General features: G+C 38.2%; 1 protein-coding gene across 1 annotated transcript in view; it reads right to left on the bottom strand.

The window, feature by feature from the left end:
• LOC144456799 (FRAS1-related extracellular matrix protein 1-like) overlaps window positions 1-8,707 on the bottom strand; it is a 54,313-nt gene extending 45,606 nt beyond the window's left edge. The window contains exon 1 of the mRNA XM_078152487.1: window positions 8,623-8,707. The gene's annotated coding sequence lies outside the window, so the exon portion shown is untranslated. The remainder of the gene's footprint in view (window positions 1-8,622) is intronic.
• Window positions 8,708-15,158: the final 6,451 nt, after the last annotated feature.

Genomic DNA, 15,158 nt, shown 5'->3' with positions numbered 1-15,158 from the left:
TGGAGGTAGGATCTCATTGATTTGGGCAATCTCACAAACCATAGAGATTACAACTCAATCATTCCATCTCACCCTGTGCAGCTCCTCACTTCCATGACTTCCTACAAATTCTCTACAGGACATTCATTGAGAATCTTTTTGATTTCTTTTGACATCACATATCTTCTCTGTATCTCTTAACAAATATCAAAGGAATACATGAATGGTCCATCAGTCATACCATAATCTTGCTAATGATTAACCCACCTTTGTTTCTGGTCACATATTTCTCTAATAAAACTCTTTATGACACTTTTCCTACATAATTACTAGTGGGGGTAAAGTATCACCACTTCCTAACATGCACTCTGCATCCCTTCATTGCTCTTTAGGTGACCTGAAAGCCCGAATCCTTTGGAGACTATGGGATTTCATGAGTTGGGCATATGACGTCCCTAAAAGAATATTGGTGCTAAAAATGAGCCTTTACTTAAGTGACCTCTAGCTTGCACAGAGTGCTGGACCTGGAGTTAGGAACACGAGTTCAAATACAGCCTCAGACACTTAGTGGCTTTGTGATCCTGAGCAAGTCATTTTAATCTCTGTCTGCCTCAGTTTCCTCATCTGTAAAATAGTGATAACACTAGCACCTACCCCACAAGGTTGTTATGAGGGTCAGATGACTTAATATTTATAAAGTGCTTTGCAAATCTTAAAGCACTATATAAATGTTAGCAATTATTACTAAAATTTGGGGTTACTAAAGCAATTGCCTAATTACATTCTTAACACATTTCAGTTAACTCAACAAGATTAAACAATATATTTTCCATGCATCTTTTACATGAAGGCTACCATTTTATATCTTTTATTTTGATAGTTTGACTTGGGCTTTCTGCTACAGGGAATGAAAGGTTGGCATTTGAACCAAAAAAAAAAAAACCTAACAAAATCCTAGAAGGGCCAGTCTTGGGATCACTAAAATCTACTCTGCATCCCTGACCTTTTGGAGGTCACTGAGGTTTTTTTTCCCTACGTTATGCAGGCTGTCCATCTAAAACTCCTCTCACTGTCTGGCATCACTGCTTGATGATCAGGGTCTGACCAACTTGTAAACAGGCACTCTGCCATCAGACAGATGGGAATGAGCATAGGCAGGCCAGAGACCATATATGAGTAAGAAATATGTTTACTGAGGACCGTATTCCCAGCTGGGAGCATCAAGGCAGCTGTCAGAGCTGACCTCAAGCTCATGTGCCAACAGTGAGAGAGATGTGATAACTAACATTGCTAGGTCAAGTATAAAACTATGATGATACAAGGAACAGCGAAAAGTTTCCATGAACCAAGAATGCTATTTCTCTTAGACCAAGATAGGTGTCAAAAGTGTCTAAAGTAATATGTACAGTCAACTCCTTCCCCATTATTAATTTAAAAAAAAATTAAATCCTCTTTAAGTGTCTATATTTATAGTGGGGAAAATCTGCTCAAAATACAGCATAAAGTAATGAATATGAGATGAAGCTGCAATACAAGATTTGATCACAGGATCATAGGATTGGAGCTAGAATTCTAGACAGGGGTCATTTAATCCCAGTCACTTATTTTATGGACGGGGAATCTGAGGTCTCAATCAATTTTATCTCCCAATGGTTTCCCAATGACTTCAAAAAATAATCCCTAAACACATTTATGAAGTTTCAAAGCAACAAAGCAGGTGATTAAGAAAATTATCTTCCTTTCTCCAGGAAATGTATTGGTTGGTGCCATCAAGGCAGCATCTCTTTCTATATGGCCATGTTATTTATTCCCATTCACTACTCATCATCCTCTCTATCCCCCTAGGGAAAGAGTCAGCAGCCAAGCTTGCCATCATTCTCATGAAATCTGGGGGATGAATCTCAGATTTAGTTAGGGTTTGTGGCATGGTTTGATATCACCATTACCATGGTAAAGCGTTCAAGCTTTCTACATTTCCTTGGCAATGGAATTGGCTGAAGAATCTGCCATCTGTCATGGCATTTAGAAGATAAAAATGGAATCATAAACAGTGCCAGCTTTAAAAAAAAAAAAGGAGTAGAGCCTGCATGTCAAAATGGAGGACATTAGCATGTTCTTTTAGCGCCCGGCTGCCAGCATCTGCAGTCAGGTTGCTAATCACTCGGTGTCATCTGTCCCTGCGCGTGCTGCCAAATCTTTCTTCCAGGCCAGCAGCACCAAACAATGCAGGAGAAATTTATGATTCAAAAAAATATTTTTGCAGAAGGCAAAATCTGATCATTAAATTCCCCTATTTAATTAATGTTACCATTCCTTACGCTAAAAAGGAGATGAGGAAAAAAAAACCCCTAAACTCTCTGCCACAGAATTTATCTCCTCTACCCATCCAAATTCCTTGCCAAATTCTAACAGCAAGCAGCATAAATTTGGGTGATTAGACTAGTTGCATATATTTAATTTTTAAAAAAGCATCACCATCATACTTTCATTAAAACAGGCTTTCAGCTTTGGTTTAGTGCCACTTGACAAACAGCGTAGTGGTGCACTATTGGGTTAGTGAGACAACAAGATTAAAAATATGAGTATTGGGCAGATGCTAGACTCTTCCATTATAAATATGCAAGGTTACCAACCAAACATCAAAATGAGACATAGAAGATATTCCTTCAAATGATTCCATTTTAATTCTCTCTCCCCAACTTAAAAAAAAAAAAAGCTATTACTGCCTCTGGCTATAGAGTAGATGCTACATCCTGGGCAAAAATGATAGGAGAGGAGTCAAGAAATTGAAATAGAATGAACCCAGATAGGGAATAATAGAGCTGGGATTGGAATCCCACGCTCCTGACTCCAAGGTCGATATTCTTTCCCTCATATCAAACCTCTACCTTAAAGCTCACATAGCTGCTGAGCCCACCATGGAAGTAACTTTTTTCTATATGAAAAGTTCATTATTGGCTTAGATTCTTAAAATCTAGCCACGGGCTTAGATTCTTATAATCTAGCCAATTGCTTACTAATGTTCAGACTCCTTAAAGTCTGCCCAATATGACTGATGTTCTAATAAACCTTGTCTTTGCCTAAGAAAAAAATTCATTATTAACTTTTAAATTTTGTAGATTTTTCTTATCCCAAAGACAACTATCTTTTCTCCTCTTTCCCCAACATCCTTCTCTCCCTCCCTGTTCCATCATCTCAACTCCCAACCTTTCCTGCCCCCCACCCCCTGACATACACGTAAGTTCATTCTTTATACATCATTTTTCTCATTGCATAATTGAACCTAAATATAGTTTCATCTTTACTTTGTCCACCTCATGCCCAAAATTTGCAGGATCATAGGATTTAGAACTGGAAGGGTTCTTAGAAATCAACCAACTGAATTCAATGAAAAAAAGAAATTGTAATGTTTTCTTAATGTATCTCTCTCCTCCTTCCAGACAGCCAGCCCTTTTAATCCAGAATTAAAGAGGACAAAAGTTCAGCAAAACTAACCAGTATATTGAAAAAGTCTGACACTACATGCAATGTTCCATAAACATCAACCTTTTCATCTTACAGAAGAAAATGAACCATAAATGGCAGAAGTAACTTGCCCAAATCACAAATGGTAAAATCATAACTGGAACCCAGGTCCTTTGACTTCCAATCTTGTGTTCTTTCCAATGTACTATGCAATATCCTTTTGCTTTGAAATCTTTATGGCTAGGCATTATATCTGTCTCTTCCTACATCTCCATGACTTAGGAAAACAGCAAAATATTTATTATTCACTGGCCAACTCCCACCATTCAGACCATGGACTCATCAAAAGTCCATTTCATGGTGTGCTTAACAAACAAGTCAAGTATGAAAATAGAAAATTACCGGTGAAATTCTGTTGTCACTGTAGTCAGAAGTCAGTCCTGAGATTCAGAGGTGAGTATAAGCACAGACAGATCCTATGTCTAATTGTTCCTTTCTAGAGGCAGGGAGGTAAATTCAGAGCCAAGCTAACGTGGAGGTACCATAGAATCATAACTTCAAAGCTGGAAGGAATTTCAGAGGTCATAAGAGTCCAAACCCCTCCTTTTATAATTAAGGAAATTCAGATCCAGAGAGTTTATGTGATTTGCCTAGGACCAAGAATTCTTGTAACAAGTCCAGAGCTCTATCCATTATACACACTGTTTCTAGGGTGTTATTCTAAGGCACTGATACGGAGGTGGGGGGTGGGGTGGGGGGTTTACACTTCTTCCCCTGGAGGGGCTGTCTCTGCATCTTGGCTCACAGCCCAATGCCTGCCATTGGGAGTCCTGACTCTAGTTCCAGGCATTGTAGTGCACTTCTTACAGGGTCATCTTGCCTTTCCAGCCTCTAGAGGGGTAAAAGTTAGACTGATGATCTCCTCTCCCATGGTAATTGCATCAATAATCTGACTGTCCCTGTTGCTTGTCCCTTTACTCCTACTTCTGCTCCCACCCTCCAATCCGCCCCCCCCCTTCCTATCTTCAGTCTAGACTTCTTGTTTCTGGGTGTTTCTCTAAAGTATTTGTCCTATTTCTCCATTACAGAACTCTTCTGATGCCTTTGTCATGACATCAGAGCATGTATAACACAACATGCCATGTCATGTTATACAGAATCTCAGAGTTCAATGGGATCTCAGAAGCTATCTAGCCCAAACCAAAGAGGGACAAAAAAAACCCAGGAAGTTCTCATCCAGCCCTTGTATGAAGACCTCTTTAGTGATGAGGAACTCATTCCTTCCAAAGTCATCCACCCTACTCAAGGATAAATAAGCTTTTTGTTAGAAGTATTTTCTTAGCTCAAGCTTAAATCTGCCTGTTTGCAACTTCTATCCTATTTCAGCTATTGCTCAAAGTTATGCCCTTTGAGGCCAAGAAGACCAAGTTCAATCCTCCTTCCCCAAGAAAGACTTTTGAATGTTTGGAGATGGATCATGATTCTGGCTTTGCCATTTACTATTTGTATAACTGTAAGCAAGTTACTTCATCTCCGATTCCCAGTTTCCATAGCCAGAAAACAAGACAAACTAGTATAAGAAGAAAGAATACTAGATTTGGAGTTCAAAATCCAGATCAGCCACTTAGGAGTTGCAGGACTGTGGGCAGGTCACCTTATCTCAGAGCCCCAGTTTTGTAAACTGGAAGGTGAGAATAACTGTGTTTGCTGTCAGCCTCACAGGGTGGCTGGGAGGATCATAAAAGATATGTGAAAGTTTAAAATTTAATTTAAAATTTAAAGTTTCAACTTGAAAAATGCTTTGTGAATTTGACTACTCTTATCATTGTTATTATCATTACTGAATACTCTAACCTTCAGGCCCCAGTTAGCTCAACAGAGTAAGGTCTAATTCGTGTGAACTTGATCCATCCAGAATTGGGGATCATTCAGACAGCTTAGCCTGAACTTCAGTCTTGCTTATTGAACTATTTCTTAGGAGAGTCAATTTAATAGTGTAAATCAGGATATAGGGGCATTGCTTAAAATAATTTAAAAAAAAAAGCCTGTTTCCCATCACTTCAGAACTTCTTATATAGAAACAACAAATCTCCTAACTCCAGATCATCTTCTCTATTAATTACAGCAAGGCTCCTATAGATGCCAACGAGGCAATTCTTTTGTTGGTATAGCTTGAATAATTACACCAACTTACAGTAATAATGTTAGCTTTAAAATATTGTACTCCCCATGTCCCCCAATTAATTGCTTGAGATCACAGGATCACAGCATCCTAGACTTTAAAAGTTGGAATGCGCCTTCAAGATCATCTAGTTTAAAGTCCTCATTTTACAGATGAGGAAACTGAGGCCCAGAAAGGTTCCGTGATTTACCCAAAAGACACACCAGGCAGCAAGTAACAGGGGAATTTATTAAGGATTTATGGTATAGGCAACAACTATTTTGCAATGCTTTGAACTTTTCACCATTCTTATAATTTAACGCTGTCTAATTAACACCTTTGCTTCACTTTTCAACATGGGCAATGACCCAGAGAGGCAGCAGGAGGGGTGGCTCTACCAGCTGGTGTTAAAGAGAAAAGCCCTGAAGCTGAGGATACATTCAATCAGCTTAGAAACATCAGCCACCATCACCCACAAAGGAGTGTGGCTAGTCTTCTCTCTCCAGCTTCTGCAGGCCCCTCAGGCTACAGTTTTGTAACTTCTTTTCCTTTTCAAGGCTGCCCTCCATGCTGGAGTGGGGGTGGAGCAGGATTAGACGGATCAAAAGACAAGAACATGAACAAAGGAAACAAACTCAAGAGATTGATCTTGGAAATTTTTAGTGATGCCTTCAAATGCTTAGATGTACAATTTGTATGTTTTCTTTGTTTTGTTTTTAACAAGCAAGAACAATCCAATGCTCTTATCTCTGCTTGTCAGAGGGGAATCTAGAAAGAGAAAAACGGAGCACCACTTCAAACTTCCTTTCAAAAAAAAAAAAAGCCTGACTGCCTAAATCATCCCCACCCCAAAGTCCTTGTATTCTCAAGTATCAAGGAAAATTACTGTTAAGTGTTTCATGAAATCACACTATAACTTAAATCTGCATTGTCTTGGCAATGCTACATGACTGGGATTCATGCAATGCCACAATGTCAGAAGAATCAAAATTGCAGTTGACCCAAAGGGGAATAGAGAGGCATCTTGAATGGTGTGGGTGAGGAGAGAAGGGATTTACAAATGGATGCAAAATATCACAAAAAGTGTAAATAATGTCATAAATTACATCATGGCGGGAGTCATGTGAGAGATAACAGATGGACTGCCCATGTGCCACACTGGTATCCACAAAATTTTTAAAATCAAAATGAAATAAAGTAGGGCCTCCAGCACACTAGGTCGTCTCTGGACAATTTACAGAAAGACCAGCACTTTAATCATACAGGATGAGAAGACCATAGGATCATAGGCCTAGGGCTAGAAGGGACCTCAACAGCATATTATTCAAACCCTCCCCCCCCTTTTTTTATTCCAAACAGATAAGCGAACTAAGGCTGAGGGAAGAAAGATGATTTATCCAACCTCATGCAGACAAGCTAAAAGGGGAAGATGTGATTCCAGGTTCTCTGACTGCAGAATCAGTTCTTGCCCTCCTTTCACCATGCCATGTAAAGGGGTTTCAGTTTGCACAGGTGTAGGGAATACCCACACTGGTCATCAGACCAGACCACTTATTCCTCCCAGCTGAGAGCATCAAAGCAGCTGTCAGTGAAGACCTCAAGCTCATGTGCCAGCTGTGAAAGAGATGTGATTGCTGACACCCCCCCCAATGAAATATTTAGAATTGATTATGTAAGTAACAAATGAAAAGTTTCCATGAAACTGAGAATTCTATTTCCTTTGTTCATATTAGGTCAAGCCAAACGTCAGAAGTAATGTCTATTAGTCAATCCATGTCCCCAGGTTAATTAAAAACACTTAAGGAAAAAAAAAACCTCTTCACTTTAAATCCCCTATAAAAGCCATGTCGAAATCTGTTCAAATGAATCTCAGCAACACAAGTTAGACAGTTTCTAGATACCATTTGGTTAGAGAACTAGAGCTAGAACCCTAGAGAGGGTCATCTAATCCCAGCGCCTTTATTTTAAGGACGAGGAAACCAAGGCCCAAGCAAGTTCACCTCTCAAAGTTTTTCCAGTGACCAAAGGATAACTTCAACATATTTATGAAGTTTCAAAACAAGAAAGCTTGTGGTACAAATGATCTCCTTTCTCTAGGAAATACTGTTCTCCTGGTTCTTCTCCTACTTGTCTGACTATTCTTTCTTGGTTTCTTTTGTTGGTTCATCTCTTTCCTATGCTCTAAACATAGGTATCCCAGGCCTTCTCTTCCACCTCTATGTCTCATCTAGTTCTATGGATTCAAATGATCACCTCTGTGCAGGTGAGTGCCTAATCTTCAGGCCCAGATCTAATCTTTCCCCCCCTTAATTCATTTCACATCTCTGTCTGAACGCGCCACAAGAACCTCAAACTCAGCACGCTCAAAACTCATCCTCCTTTCTCCTAACATTCACTATTTCTCCAAATTTCACTTTTCCTATTTTTGACACACAATCCTGCCAGTCACCAAAGATCAAAACTTCATCTTTGCCTTTGCCCTCTCTCTCATCCCCTATATCCAATAGATGTGGAAGTTCTATCAATTTCTACATCTCTTGCATACATCCCCTTCTCTCCACATACTGCCACAACCCTACTTTAGACCCCTATCATCTTTCCCCACCCTTGGATTGCTGTAATAGTCTCCAAACTTCAGAAGGAAGTTTTTATTAAGCACTTACTATATGCCAAGCTCAGTGCTAGGCACTTTACAAATATTATCTCATTTGATCTTCAAACAACTCTGACAAACAGGTGCTATTATTATCAGCATTTTACAGTTGAGGCAACTGAGGCAGAGTTTAAATGATTTGCCCAGGGTTACACACCTAATAAGTGTCTGAGGCTGGATTTGAACTCACATCTTCCTGATTCCAGGCTCAGCACTCTATCCACTATGCTACCTAGTTGCTTTCAGCTAGATGCTTCCATTCCTAGCCACATGGCTGTTCTACTGTTGAGAAAGGACCTCAAAAATATTTTCCTTATCCTGTCACTCTCAGGAATAAGTATTTAGAGGCTTTGATGGGACTCACCTGAACACGTCATTTGGAACAGCTGCCTTGCTTTTGTGTACATAGCAGACTTTCTGACCTGCAATATCCATCTGGTTGAAGCTTGTGATAGGGACTCCGGGATAGCTGATGTATTCCATCTGGCCATACTGAGGTGGGGAAGTGATAACAAAAAAAAGCTCTTCTGGCTTATCTGTTCCATCAGTAGCTAAGAGGGTAGAGGTGGTCAAGAAGCCTCTGTCCCCTTTAGACACTACCAGTGGTTTGGACAAGACTGCAATATCACCTGCAATGTAGAAGAGACCCTGGTTAAGAACTCTATTTTGAAACTCTCGAACATAGGATTCATGCATTTTTAAAGGATCTTAGGCATTAAATGATTTTTTTTCTTACACAGAATTAAATAATTGTGCGGTTGGAGCATCAAGTCAAATGAGCATTCTGTGGGGCTACAAAGTGGATTGGTAAGGACTCAGCACGGGTTCTAGGAGGGATGAGGATGAGCAGCAAAAGACTGGAGAATTGCAAAAACACTAATAAAAAGACTATACACTGAATAGAAGTTCTCAAAACATATCTCTGCCATGAGACTTGTCTGAGTGAAGGAGAAGTTGGTTCATATTTGTATAGTTTGGTCTTTTTTCCCTATGGAGCCCTAGATCAGGCCAGCTGTTCTCCAAGGCTCGCATATCCTTTATTTACATTGTGCAGGTCAAAACTGGTCACAGTAGTCTAGGATATGGCCAGTGTTGAGTATAATGGGAGAACTGCATTATGGCTGCTCTTATTTAGTCATCCTGGTATTGTACTTTCCTTTTTTATCTGGAGAGATGACTTCTAAACCCTATTCCCACCCCACATCTGTACCTTTGGAAGGACAGAGAGTACTCAAATCAAGTCATTCTTGTTCTCGTGTTTGCATCACTTATTTATACTCAATAAGTATACCCCATGACATTTGCCTTTATTAAATACTATACTGTCATTGTCTTTCACCCCCTACTCTCAGTGGGCAATTTTGCCTTCTGTTCTACTGGGAATGTTAAGGCCAACTCGACAAGAATTCTATCAGTTCTCCTTTCTACACTCCTCTAAACTTTTCAATAGCCACATACACCATCTATTCCTTCCCTCTCGTTTCAAAAGAAATAAAGACCTTGTTGCCAAGGCTAAGACTTCATCTGAGCATTCATTCTCCTTCCTTGGCTTTGACATCATTGTACTTTCTTGTTCACTCTTTCCTTGTTATCGTATCTTATCTCACAGATTCAATTACTATGAGTATGGAGATAACTCCCATGTCTCTATCTCCCTACCAACTTCCTCCCAGACTTCCAGTCCTCTAACTGCCTTCTGGAGATTGCTTCCTAGATGTCTGGCCAGCATTTTAAATTGAACATACCCCAAATTAACCCCTTTTCTTCTCCCCACCAATAGATGCCTTTCCACTCAATTCTTCTACTTCTGTTGATGGTACCACTATTCTCCCAGTCACCCAAGCTCATAACTTCAGTGTTATCTTTGGTTATTTCTTCTTCCACTCCACCTCTCTCAGTCTCTACATACAACCAGTTGACAAATTCTTTTGATTCTGCCTTCACAATATCTCAAATTTATTTTGTCTTCTTTTCACTTTGACATCAACCATCCTAATTCAGGTGTTCATTTTTGCCTCTAAATCTCTAGACTACCGTAAACAGCCTTTTAATTGGTCTTCCTGTCCTTATATTTCACACTCCTGCCTAAATAATCATCTAAATGCCTTCCTCTGATCATGTTACTAGTCTCCTGAAAATCTTTTAGTAGCTCCATATTGTTTATGAAATAAAGCACAAATTCCTGATCTTGGCGTCCATTATAATCTGACTCCAGGCTATCAATTCAGCTTATTTCATACTATTCACATATTCTACATTAGAGACAAACTGAACTACTCTCCAATATCTGGTCTTATGCTGCCCTCTCTCAACTCTGTGCTTTTGCTTATTTATCCCCTAAGCCTGAAACAGTGCAGCAAACAGCCTATTAAGAAGATGGTGGCTGAGAATGGGATTTAGATTTCTAGACCATGGCTTAAAATATGTAATTGAGAGGCTGTTGGTTGGAGAGGAGTGCATCAAATAAGGTCTGCCAAAATGCATTTATCAGGAGTCTTGAAAATCTAATCAAAAAAGATTAGTTTAAGCTGAAAAGGATGGGAATAAAAGAAAGCATATGCACAGATACATACATACACACACTATATATATATAGTGTGTGTGTGTATATATGCATTAATCTAGATGCCACAGAGAAAGAATGATGAACATCAGTAGAGACACCAATAAATTCACAGGAGGCCAAACCTTAGAAAGGAGCCAGAGGTAAAACTCTTGGCCCCAGGAACTTACACACAAAGTACAGATAAATAAAATATGAATATAATATTCAAAGTACAGATTAATAATAGATACTAATATAGTGATTTTATGTTCATAAATCACTTTTTGTACATTTAATCATTTGTTTCTCAAAATAACACTGTAAGGTAAGAGCTATTAGTATTTCTCATTTTAGAAATGAAGAAAGTGAGACTCAAAGATTTTAAATGAGTAGCCCAGAGTCATACAGCCAATGAGTGAATGAAGTGGAATTTGAACCTAAGTCTTCCTGATTTCAAAGCCAGGATTCTATGCACTAAAAGATGCTGACCAATAAACAAGGTAAACTAGAGATTCTAACACAAAAAGGCAAATTTAATCTCACAAGTATCATTGAGACTTGGTAGGATGGAGCTTATGTCTGTAATGTGATTCTGGAAGGTTATACTTGATTCAAAAGGAACTAGTTAAGTAAAAATCATTCAAAGCATATTAAGAAGTTATACTTCTGTGGGAAAGTCCAGGAAGCAGTCATGGGAAGCATGATGGAAAGCATTTGGATGCATATCAATGAAGGCAAAACAGGGACATTATTGTCATTGGATTATACTAAAAACCATTTGGACAGAATAACTAAATGCCAGAATTAGGATCCAAAAAGATTTCAACAGGCTAGAATGTTAGGCAAAAGAGAATAAGATGAAATTTAATAGAATCTTACAATTAGGTTTGAAAAAGCAACAAGATGGGCAAGGATAGCATTTTAATAGTTCATCCGAAAAAGATCTGAAGGTTTTAGTGGACTGAATGTTCAGTAGATCTTAACAGTGTCACACAGTAGACAAAAAAGAAAAAAAAAAAGCAAATAGGATGTTAGACTGCTTTAAGAGAGGAGTGTCCAGAATAAGGAAGCCAATAATTCTGCTACCACACCTGGAATATTGTTTTTAGTTCTAGATGCCTCATTTCATGAAGGATATTGATTATCTGGAGAACATCCCAAAGAGGGCAACCAAAATGTGAAGGACCACAAGATCATATACAGTGAACCCTGTCTTTTGACCTTTTTAAAAACTACAATGAAAATGCTGTTCTTCAGTCACATGATTTATTCATGCATGCATTAAATAAACATTTATTAAGTGTCAGCTGTATACATAACACTGTGGGAACCACAAAGTTCAGGCAAGATACAAACTCTATTCTCACGGAGCTTACCGTCTAGTAGGGGGATAAAATATAGATCACAGGTAACTAATGACCTACGTAAAATGGAAAATTCCTGTGCAAGTTGACTTGCAGGAAAACATTTTGCTTCTGTGTTGATTCAGTATCCTTTCCCCACAAAATGAAAGCTATTCAACCCAACCCATCTTCCTTTGTCTTTTAGGTTCCCAGAAATTGAAATCAAATTTAATGCTACACTGTGGTCATCTGCTCCTCTTACATTGCTAGTAAAACCAATTCTTATTTTGATTCCTATGGGAATCTAAAGAGGGTCTCTCTTTGACTTTATAATATATTGCCCATTTGGTTTAACTTGTATCTTCCTCATTCCTTTTGAAAATCACTGGGATAAAAAATTCAAATAAATCATGGAATAACTGAGTTCATTAAAGTTCACAGTAACAGGATTCAAAGCCAGATCATAGGATTTAGAGCCAAAATGGAACTTAGGGGTTTCTCTAATCCAATTCACTCACATTACAGTGAGTAAACTGAGGTCCAAAGAGCACTTAGTTTCTTGAAAAATCCAGGAAAAAAGGTTAGAATTATAAATTATATGAATTATTAGTTTTATTATAGCTAGAGGGTTAAATTATTCAAAATGGAGTACAAAATGCTCTTACCTAACTACACACTTCAGATATAATGAATATAAATCAGAACTGTTCAGGGTTCCATTATTCAGGTGCCCCATTTATAGTAATCATTTCTGAAATTATCACATTGGCTAGCCTGATTGATATCAATAAATTTCATAATATTTTTTAAAACAAATTTTAGTGTATTTTCCCATTGTCTGATTTATTTTCTTGATCACCATTAGCTTAATGGACTTACAGTAATGAGCCATTTATCTGGAACTGCCAGGGAGTAAGCTGTTCTAACCAAATGCATTTTCCAGATAATGCAATCTTATTCCATTAAAATTTTAAGCTATTTTAATGAAAAAAAAATCTAAAATAGATCACAAACATGCCTGCCTTTTGAGACTGAATATGACAGTATTTTTGATGACTAAGCTCATCATTACAGCCACCAATTATTATGGATGGTAGGATATCTCAGGATCTGCTGAGATATGTTGGGACTGTGTGATCCCAAGATTGCTAGCTATTATTGAGCTCTTGTGGCTGCTTTTCTGTTTTCTTCATGATTAGGCCACTCCCTGTTTTTAGCAGCCTCCTTTCTTTCTCTTAGTTCAAAGCTTATAATCTATAATGGATTGTACAACAGATATCCTAATTTTCCATCAATCAATAAACAAGCCTTTATTAATAGAAGAACAGAAACTTAAGAATACCTTGAAGAACGATTTGTATTTTTGTGCTGATTGATATTCCTGGTCCTTTTAGTTTAAGCGCTACTATGTAGCTGATGCTATGATGAATACTAAGCATACAAAGACAAAAATGAAAGTCCCTGACTTCAAGAAGCTTATGTAAATTGTTTACAAAATATGAATAAAGAAGCCCTGATAAGCTCCTTTTTGAGTTTAGTGAATGTGCTTCTTTAAATTGTAAACATTATGTGATATCCTTTTTGGTCATGCAAGCCTGTCTACTCCCTTCCCTGGTCTTAGTTTGCATTCTGGAAAGTTGGGGTTGCCAGTTATGCCAATAAATAATTACTTACTAAGTTATTACTAAGTGCCAAGTGCTGAACATACAAATATGTTTTAAAAAAGAAAAAAATCTCCATTCCCAAGGAGTTACAATCCACTGTGGGGGAGGGTTGGGAAAGGGAATGGAAGACAGCATATTCAAAATATACGGTGCAGAATGAAATTACAAACAGAATAAAAGTATAGAAAGCAAATAGAAAAGAAACATGAGGTAGTTAAATAAAAGGTAGTTAGAGAAGAAGAGCATTAGTAGCTGGGGCCTCAGGAAGTCTCTATGCATCGAAGGTGGTATTTGAGTTGCTTCCTGAAGAAAGTGACAAATTCTGTGACCTGGAGGTAGAGAAAGAAGACATATGGAATGATTAGCACAAAGGCATGTAGATGAGAGGTGGAGGGCCATGTGTAAGAAGCAGACTGTGGTGAAGTAATGCATACTGAGGTTAGAAAGATAGAAATGCGCCAGGGTGAGACATTATAAAAGCCAAAAGAGAAGTTACAGGAAGTATGTATGGATCAACTAGAGTTTATTAAGTATAGGAATAACATGGTTCAGTTTTATGTTTAAGGAAAGTCATTTTGGCGACTATGTGAAGTATAGATTAGATTGAGGAAAGATCCTAGGCATGATCAATTAGGAGGCTATTGCAAAAGGCTGGATGAGAAATAATGAAAGCCTGAATTAGGTGATGGACAGGTGAATAGAGAAGGAGATCAGATGTGAGAGATGTTGGAAAAGGAAGAAATGGCAAGATTTGACAAATGATTGGATATGTGGGGTGAGGAAAAATGAGGAGTTGAATATAATTCTACTGTTATGAACTTGGAAGACTGAGAGAATGGTGGTGTATTTTATAGAAACAGTGAAGTTTAGGTGAGGAGTGAGTTTGACAAGTTCTATTTTGTACATAATGAGTGAGAGATGTCTTAGGACATCCATTTTGAAATGTCCAAAATGCAACTGAGGATGCAATACTATAACTCAAGAGAAAGACTAGGACTGGATATATAGTTCTATAGTCACTTGATATAGACAATAAGGAGGACCAGGTTGGAATCTTGGCATAAAATCACACTTAGAGGGTATGATATTGATCATAAGCCAGCTAAGAAAATGTATATGACAAGGGGAGAGTAAAAACTGACCTGGACTTCTGGACAGTTGGATTAGAGTCCCAGCTTTACCACTGTGTAACCTTATAAATACACTTCTCCTCTTTTAGCCTTAGTTTCCCTAATTATAAAATGAGGACTAGATGACTAATAAGGTCACTTTCAGTTCTGAAATTCAATGTACTTAGCACAGTACCAGGCATGTAGAAGGTACTTAATAAGTATTTACTGATTGATTG

This window comes from Phascolarctos cinereus, unplaced genomic scaffold (genome assembly GCF_003287225.1).
Source record: "Phascolarctos cinereus isolate Bilbo 61053 unplaced genomic scaffold, phaCin_HiC Scaffold_4;HRSCAF=312, whole genome shotgun sequence".
NCBI classification, from domain to species: Eukaryota; Metazoa; Chordata; class Mammalia; order Diprotodontia; family Phascolarctidae; genus Phascolarctos; species Phascolarctos cinereus.
Note: the sequence above shows the minus strand (reverse complement) of the source record. Positions and strands in the feature narration are given on the sequence as shown.